We start from the raw sequence: 8,066 nt of genomic DNA, 5'->3' as shown, positions 1-8,066 counted from the left end.
TGTATAAATATGAGTGCGTAAGTGATTGTGTGTGTGTGTGTGTGTGTGTGTGTGTGTGTGTGTGTGTGTGTGTGTGTGTGTGTAGGGAAAGGAACTGATCTCTTAATAATCTAATAATCTGATCTCTTAATAATCTAATAATCAGGGACTCAAATATCAGTAAGGCTCCCCACTCCCTGATCTAGGACCCAGTTCAAGGGCATCCCTGTCCTCCTTGGCAGACAGTTAACAGGGGTTGCACTCCCCAGCCTGTGGCTGGGGGCTGTCTGCCACATACCACACCCCATCTTGAGCTCTGAACAGGAAAGCCTAATCTCAGAACGGCTGTGGGACTGTGGCGCCCAAACCTGGAGGCAGGTTCTGCCTTCAGCCCCCAACACAGTTAGAAGCCACCAACACCACCCCCCGTCCCCCAGCCACGGATCACATGTAGATATTGCCCTGGCTTATGTGTTCACCGGCGCTGGTGCCCCAACCCCAAATGCTGTCACCATCTGCCTTCCCCCAAGAGGACCCCCGACAGCTACTTCTGCTCCTCGGAGCCAGGAGTGGTGCAGAGGGCTTGGCAGTCTACCTGCACCTGCTCGCGTCTGCTCGCACAGCTGGATGGGTAAAGGGAGCTGAGAGCGTCCCTCGAAGACAAAGATCAAAGAAGCAAGATGGTTTCCTCAGTCAGCAGGGGCTCTGGTCCCGTTTTCTAGGCTCTTCCACTGCAAGGTGTTGCTCATTTTTCTTCCTCACTAAGCTCTTCCTAAACTTCTAAATGCAGCCCCTCTGCCCCGGCTCTCTGGTCCCCAGTGCTACTCCCTTCCCCTCGGTGCCTTCTCCCTCCTGTGACCTGCTGGGTGGCCCGGTGTGAAGACATGAGGAGAACATACACTAGGCTCTGCCCTGGGGCTCCTGAGGAACCTGGTGGGAAATTCTGCTCCTGGCTCCCAGCCTCAAAATGGCCAGGGGAAGCCTTCACCTCCCACAACAGTTTTGCAGAAGAGATGCCATTCTGGGGGACAAAACGCTGTGGGAGTATTTTAGGAGTGTTCTACAAACAAATCCAATTGCATAGGCAAGAAACGTCATCCTCCATTTCCAAGACCTTGCTTTCTCCTTAAACAGAAGCCCCAGGTCCTCTGCCTGGGATCACCCAGGTCTGAAGTCCTGGGCTGCAGACACTTACCTTGTTCTGTGCTTGTGGAACTGGGCTGGCCGTGCCTCGCTGCAGACCGCAGACTGTGAGGGGCAGAGCCGAGGGAGGCTATGAAAACTGTGTCCGACAGCAACTGGCCAGTAAAAATAGAACAGCCCCGCTGCCCCCTCCCGCTGCCCCTCCTCCCCACCCCCCACCCCACCCCACATGCAGAGCAGTACACACAACAGGCACACGGGCTCAGAGACACATGTGGACATGACTCAGAAGCACACACAAGTCGTGTGCACACACAGGTCACCCACTGAGTCAAAACAGTGCCCACCTAGGGAGACCCAAGTCACAGAAAGGGAGAGAATGAACAACCAGATGTGGGGACTGAGCAGAGACGGGACCAGGGAGGGGGAATTAGGAAGAGCAAGGGGCTATGTTGAGGGCATTGGGAAGCCTGGAGGGGCCAGCAGGGGCTAGGGGAAGAGGACTGTTGTGCTGACCCTATGTCTCTCACAGGAAATGTAGAAATCAGGTCCCCAAGCCCATGCTCCAAAAGCCTAAAGGGGCTAAAGACTTGACTGTCCGGAATTTTCGTGGCTCTGGTACACGTGGGACAGGAGGAGGTCTGGACGTGGGAGTGATACAAACGGTGTTGCAGGCGGACTCCGGTGAGCATTCCTGGGCTGAGACGATGGTAGTAGCAGCAGGGCCCACCTCTGTGCTCATGGAAGTCTGAGGGTCTGCAGATGCTCCACGTCCCCCACCACGTGGGTCTGCTGGAATCTAGTTAGGTTCCCCAGGTTCCAATAGCACCCCGAGTCCCATGTCTGGAACTCGGCGACATGAACACACCTCACCCCTCTCCTTCGTCTCCAGCCAGAAGCCAACAGATTCCAGGGGGCTGGTGCTGTAGGGGCTGCACCTGTTTACTGGATATTTTTAGGACAGTGATGAACACATAATACCCACCCTATAGTCAGAGTAAGACAATGCCTGCTATGTTAATCCTGTGGCTATTATAGTCGGTCACCTCATGGGCCAGGATCCCAGGCTAGGGCCAGGCAAGCAGGACACTGACCCCTCTTGGAGGCCAGAGAGAGGCCTTGCAGGCAGAGGAGGGTTGGGAGCTGGAGCCATGCTTTCTGTCTGGAAGGGGGAGAGTTGGTGGGGAGGGGCATCCTGAGGACACATGCTCCCAAGTGCCCACAGAGGGGTAAAGGCCCTGCCCTGCGATGCTCCATTGCCTTAGAGAGGTGGCTCTGGTCAGGTCAACGATGGGAAACTTCCATGCTGGAAGGCTGCCAGGGAGAAAGGACAGGGTCTGGGAAGTTGTGGGAGTTGGGGGCACAGGATTCTAACTAGAGGGGTTGGGATAGAAAATAAAGGCAGGCACCAGCCAAACGACAGCTGGGGATCAGAGGAGGAACTGGGGAGCTGAGGGATGAGTCTCCTGGAGTTTACTGCATTGGCTTCTTATGTTTATAATTCACACAATAACTTTCTTACAAGACCTTAATATACACACAAAAAAATGAATTGTCTGCATGAATAATCTTGCTTTCTGAAAAGGAAAAATAAAGAGAACAGATTGACAAACAGAAGAGCAAAAGAGGGTTGACAAGCCTAAAACGTGGGCGAGCAGATGTTAGACATAGTGAGCACAGCCCACCCCGTGGGCCCTCCCCTCTGCAGGAACACCCAAGGACTCTGAGGTCTTGGGGTGTTATTCATCCTCAGACCCTGCTGGGCAGAGTGGGGCCCCAGTGTCCCGCCTCCACCCCCACTGTCCCTCCACACCACGTGGCATCCAGCATCCAGCTCACCTCCCTCAGATCCTCCCTGACCTGCGGCCCGGTTCAGGTGTGGAGGGAAGGCCTTGGCCCTCTGAGACTTCTCTCGGGCCTCTCTCCTGCTGTCCACTCAAAGGTGGCCTGAAAAAACAAGACTGTTACACCCCATGTCCTACACCTGCCCCAGTCTCCCTTCGTGTATGGAGTGGGTGCAAGGCCTCTGGAGCCTGTCTGCAAGCCCCAGTGGTCTCTGGCGAGAGGCTGCCCACACCCAACTGTAAGTCACAGTCCTGCTGCTCCACTTGTGCCAGCCAAGTGTGCCTCTGTAGCCTTTCTCCTGCCCTCCTCCCAGAAGAGGTCACCCTTTTTCAGCACACATCTGCCCAGGGACCAGGCCACCCACTTCCCATTCTGCCTGCAGAGCAGAGACAGCTGTCCCGGAGCCATGGCACAGATGCTCTCACCTAGCCAAGGGGGCCTTCCCACACACAGAGCCAGAAACAGTGCTCATGACCCTGCCAGAACCCCAGACGGAACTCCCTGGGGTACGGTGAATAAGGGCTCCCCAAAGATGCCCGTGCCATAGAGAAAATGTGAATGTTACCTCATAGGGCAATGGAACTTTGCAGATGTGATTGACTTAAGAAGGCAGAGGTGGAGAGATTATCCTGGACTATCTGGGTGGGGCTAATGTAATCAGAAGGGTCCCTTATAAAACTGAGTGGGGTGTGAGATCAGGTTTGTTAGAGGAGAAGTGGCAAAGAAAGCGGAGGCAGGAGGTGGAGAGATTATCCTGGACTATCTGGGTGGGGCTAATGTAATCAGAAGGGTCCCTTACAAAACTGAGTGGGGTGTGAGATCAGGTTTGTTAGAGGAGAAGTGGCAAAGAAAGCGGAGGCAGAGAAGAGAAAAGATGCTACGCTGCTGGCCTTGAAGACGGAGGTGTGACCACAGGCCAAGGAATGCAGGCGCCTCTAGAAGCAGGAAAAGGCTAAGACACCTCTGTGCTCATGGAAGTCTGAGGGTCTGCAGATGCTCCACGTCCCCCACCACGTGGGTCTGCTGGAATCTAGTTAGGTTCCCCAGGTTCCAATAGCACCCCGAGTCCCATGTCTGGAACTCGGCGACATGAACACACCTCACCCCTCTCCTTCGTCTCCAGCCAGAAGCCAACAGATTCCAGGGGGCTGGTGCTGTAGGGGCTGCACCTGTTTACTGGATATTTTTAGGACAGTGATGAACACATAATACCCACCCTATAGTCAGAGTAAGACAATGCCTGCTATGTTAATCCTGTGGCTATTATAGTCGGTCACCTCATGGGCCAGGATCCCAGGCTAGGGCCAGGCAAGCAGGACACTGACCCCTCTTGGAGGCCAGAGAGAGGCCTTGCAGGCAGAGGAGGGTTGGGAGCTGGAGCCATGCTTTCTGTCTGGAAGGGGGAGAGTTGGTGGGGAGGGGCATCCTGAGGACACATGCTCCCAAGTGCCCACAGAGGGGTAAAGGCCCTGCCCTGCGATGCTCCATTGCCTTAGAGAGGTGGCTCTGGTCAGGTCAACGATGGGAAACTTCCATGCTGGAAGGCTGCCAGGGAGAAAGGACAGGGTCTGGGAAGTTGTGGGAGTTGGGGGCACAGGATTCTAACTAGAGGGGTTGGGATAGAAAATAAAGGCAGGCACCAGCCAAACGACAGCTGGGGATCAGAGGAGGAACTGGGGAGCTGAGGGATGAGCGTGGTGCTGACGACACCAAGTCAAGGGTTAAGATACCTTTACCGGTCATCTTTCTAAAAAAAAAAAAAGTGTTCTTTTAAATCACAAGTTTATGGCGATTTGTTACAGCAGCAATAAGTTTACCGGTCATCTTTCTAAAAAAAAAAAAGTGTTCTTTTAAATCACAAGTTTATGGCGATTTGTTACAGCAGCAATAAGAAACTAATATGCTCTCCAGCACTTTGCTTGTCCTGGGACTTCACGGTTCAGTCTGTGCTTGGGACCCGCCAGGAAATCGGTGGGCTTGAGAGGGTCAGTGAGAAGAACCAGCCCTGGTTGAGTGTCCCCAGGGCAAGGCAACCCTGAGGCAGAGCCTCACCCTTCCCCAGCCAGCACCCAGCCCCACCAGTGCCTGGCCTTCCTGAAAGTCAGCTCCGATCTTGCTGAGAGGATCACAGGACGTCAGAGCAGGAAGATGGTTCAGTCCAATCAGTGTGCCCATGAGGAAACCGAGGCCCAGAGGGGAGAAGCCAAGCAATGAGTGAGTCAGGTCTTCCAACTCCCAGCCCAGTGCTGTCACGCTGCCCCTACAGCAGAGTCACTTCCCTAACCCTAGTGTTAGCCCAGTTCTAATCCTAGCACTATCCCTCTTCTTAAACCTAATATAAGCACTAACAGAGACTCCAGTGGCCACAGGGGCCCTTTGTGCATATTGGAAAACAGCTCCACCTCCAGGCGGCTGCAGCCCCACAGGTAAATGGCTGCTGCAGGCAGGTGTGGGCTGCACGTCAGCCACCTCACCCAGCCGGGCCGGCGCTCTTGTGAGGGGGACAATCTACACAGCTGTGCCTGGCAGCCCTGGCCCTCGCCTCCTAGAATCTTCCTCTTCTTGCTCCCTATTCTCTCATTTGGGTTACCGAGGTAGTCGCTGGCCCTCTGTTTATCCATTTCACACATGGCACGCAAAATGCTAAAACTGACCTTGTGCTAATGTCTAAGCCAGCTTCCCCTCCAAGCCCTGCTCTATACCGCACCAGCGAGCCTGCCTCAGTTGCCCCTCCTGGCATCAGCCCTAACCTTGCCGCAGGCTTCTAAACACCAGCCTCGATTTAGGCTCACCGCAGAATTGACCCAGCTACAGTGTCCTCTCGGGACCGTGGCTGCCTCGTTTGTAAGCTGGGTGAGGAGTACGCAGTGAACCGAGGGTGAGCCTGGCTTCCATGGGGACTCACCACCCCGTCCCCTACCCCAGGACCTCCCTCCCTGGGACAAGGCTAACAGCCTTCCTTTTGCCTCTTTTAAAGGATGGGGAGAGACCGAGTCAGCCTTGGCTAGAAGCCAGGCCTCGAGAGAACGGCCTCTGTGGCCGGTGCCCTCTCAGATCTTCTGACAGAAAACTGAGGGAACACTGGGCAGGAGGAGAAGAAATGAGGACCAGGGATGGCCAGCTCTAGGGAGGAAGGGCAAGCCCAGGAAAGGGGGGACCTGGGGTGGGTGTCATGAAAGGAGGAGGCCCGGTAGGGCGTTCCAGCCTCTAGGCTCACTACTCCCAGGGTTTGGGAGGCCACAGCACAAAGGAGGGAAGTGTCTGGCCAGAGGAGCTAAGCCTCGTAAGGCCGTGGGTTGTGGAGTCAGGGCCTGACACCTCAGCAGCTGACACCTGTCAGCGTGGCTTCCCTGGCAGAGTTTGGGAGGCAGAGGAGCCCAAATTAGCAAATGTTGGGGCCCAGCCCACCTGCCCTCCCACCGGCCCCTCCTGCGACAGGCCCTCCCTGCCTCGTCCACCCACCCCAGAGTCCTGTGGCTGAGTTCTGCAAGGGCCAGGGCTGTGGGCTGAGGAGGCTAAAACCGAAAAGTTGTCACCCCTCAATTTTCTGCCACCAATCAGCCTCGCCATAAGGCCTGTGGCATTAAGACACAGCATAGCGTGGCAAGTGAGCCTGCAGCCTTGGGAGCAGACAGCTCTGCCACTCACTAGGAGCACTCGCTAGTGTAACTTAGGCGACCTAACCCTTCCGAGCCTCCATGTCCCCATCTGTGAACTGAGGTCACATCAGAGCCCACCTCAGAGGCCGAAATGAGGTAATGTAGATAAAGGGCTTTGCAAATGTCTGACACGAGGCAAGTGCTTGATGGTGTCGGTTCTTAGTGTATCCTCGGTGAAGCCTCACAGTAACATTCAGGGGTAGGTGCCATTATTAACTCTACTTTACTGATGAGAAAATGGAGGTTCACGGTGGTTAAGTGACTCACCCAAGGTCCCGTGGCAAGGAAGAGGCAGGGTTGAGAATTGCCCCCAGGTCTCTGCTGCCGAAGTCCATGCTCCTTCAGCAGCCCTGCATCTGGCACACAGTAGGGGTTCACTAAGCAGGGGCCATCGCCCTTACCTTAGTGTTTTGTCCTCACCGGCACTGTGGCCACTACTGGGAATTTGGAATGGACCCGACTTGGGCCTCCAAAGCTCCGTGTAACTCATTCCAACGTGGAAAACTAAGTGATGCTCTGAATTCCCAATTCCTGATGTGCCTAATTGTAAGAGGTCTGGCTGCCTAGCAACAAGTGGTATTAGCCACTATTTCCGCACTGAGACACCATGAGGAAGGGGCCCTTCCTTCCCCTCCAGGGAGGCCTAGGGGCTAGTGATGGGTGGATGGAAGCAAAGGAGAGGCGCGGCAGAGTGAGTAGGGGAGGGCCCCTGTGAGCCCCAGCAGGCTGCAGTGCTCAACATCCACCTTCTCACGCTCTGCACCGCACACCACCTCCCACCCCTCTGCCTGTCTCCCAGCACCCAGCCTCCACCCACACCTGTTGCTTCACTTCTCCCTGCGCTCCTAGCTCCTTGCACTTGGCATTGCCCCACCCTGACTCCTCCGGGGCCCATCTGCTTGGTTCCTCCCATCAGTCTGGTGCTGTGATGAAGAAGGGGGCCCAAAGACCCCCACTCCCACCGCAGGACCTCTCTGTGCTGCTGGCTGAGCCCTCACACCCTCAGCTCCTTGCACTTGGCATTGCCCCACCCTGACTCCTCCGGGGCCCATCTGCTTGGTTCCTCCCATCAGTCTGGTGCTGTGATGAAGAATGGGGCCCCAAAGACCCCCACTCCCACCGCAGGACCTCTCTGTGCTGCTGGCTGAGCCCTCACACCCTGAGCCTGAGGCTAGGCCCTGCCTTGGCAGGTTCCTGCAAAACAAGCTGCCTCTCCAGAAATCCCCATAATAAGTAGGTGGGGTTTGGGGCTGACCCTGTGGGGCACAGGGGGTGGGGATAGGGATTGGTGAACTAGCAAAGCAGGTGTGGACCCCGCCTTAGAAACAAATTCTTGGCCGTCCTGGTGGCGCACTGCTACAGTGCGCCGCTTGGGAAGCGCGGCGGCGCTCCCACCGAAGGTTCGGATCCCACATACAGACCGGCCGCTCACTGGCTGAG

At 55.8% G+C, this 8,066-nt stretch overlaps 1 pseudogene; it reads right to left on the bottom strand.

The window, feature by feature from the left end:
- Positions 1 to 523: 523 nt before the first annotated feature.
- LOC103590927 overlaps positions 524 to 8,066 on the bottom strand; it is a 44,872-nt pseudogene continuing 37,329 nt past the window's right edge.

This window comes from Galeopterus variegatus, unplaced genomic scaffold (assembly GCF_000696425.1).
Source record: "Galeopterus variegatus unplaced genomic scaffold, G_variegatus-3.0.2 Scaffold895, whole genome shotgun sequence".
In the NCBI taxonomy this organism is placed as follows: Eukaryota; Metazoa; Chordata; class Mammalia; order Dermoptera; family Cynocephalidae; genus Galeopterus; species Galeopterus variegatus.
The sequence above is the reverse complement of the archived record's forward strand: the minus strand, read 5'-3'. Positions and strand labels throughout refer to the sequence as shown.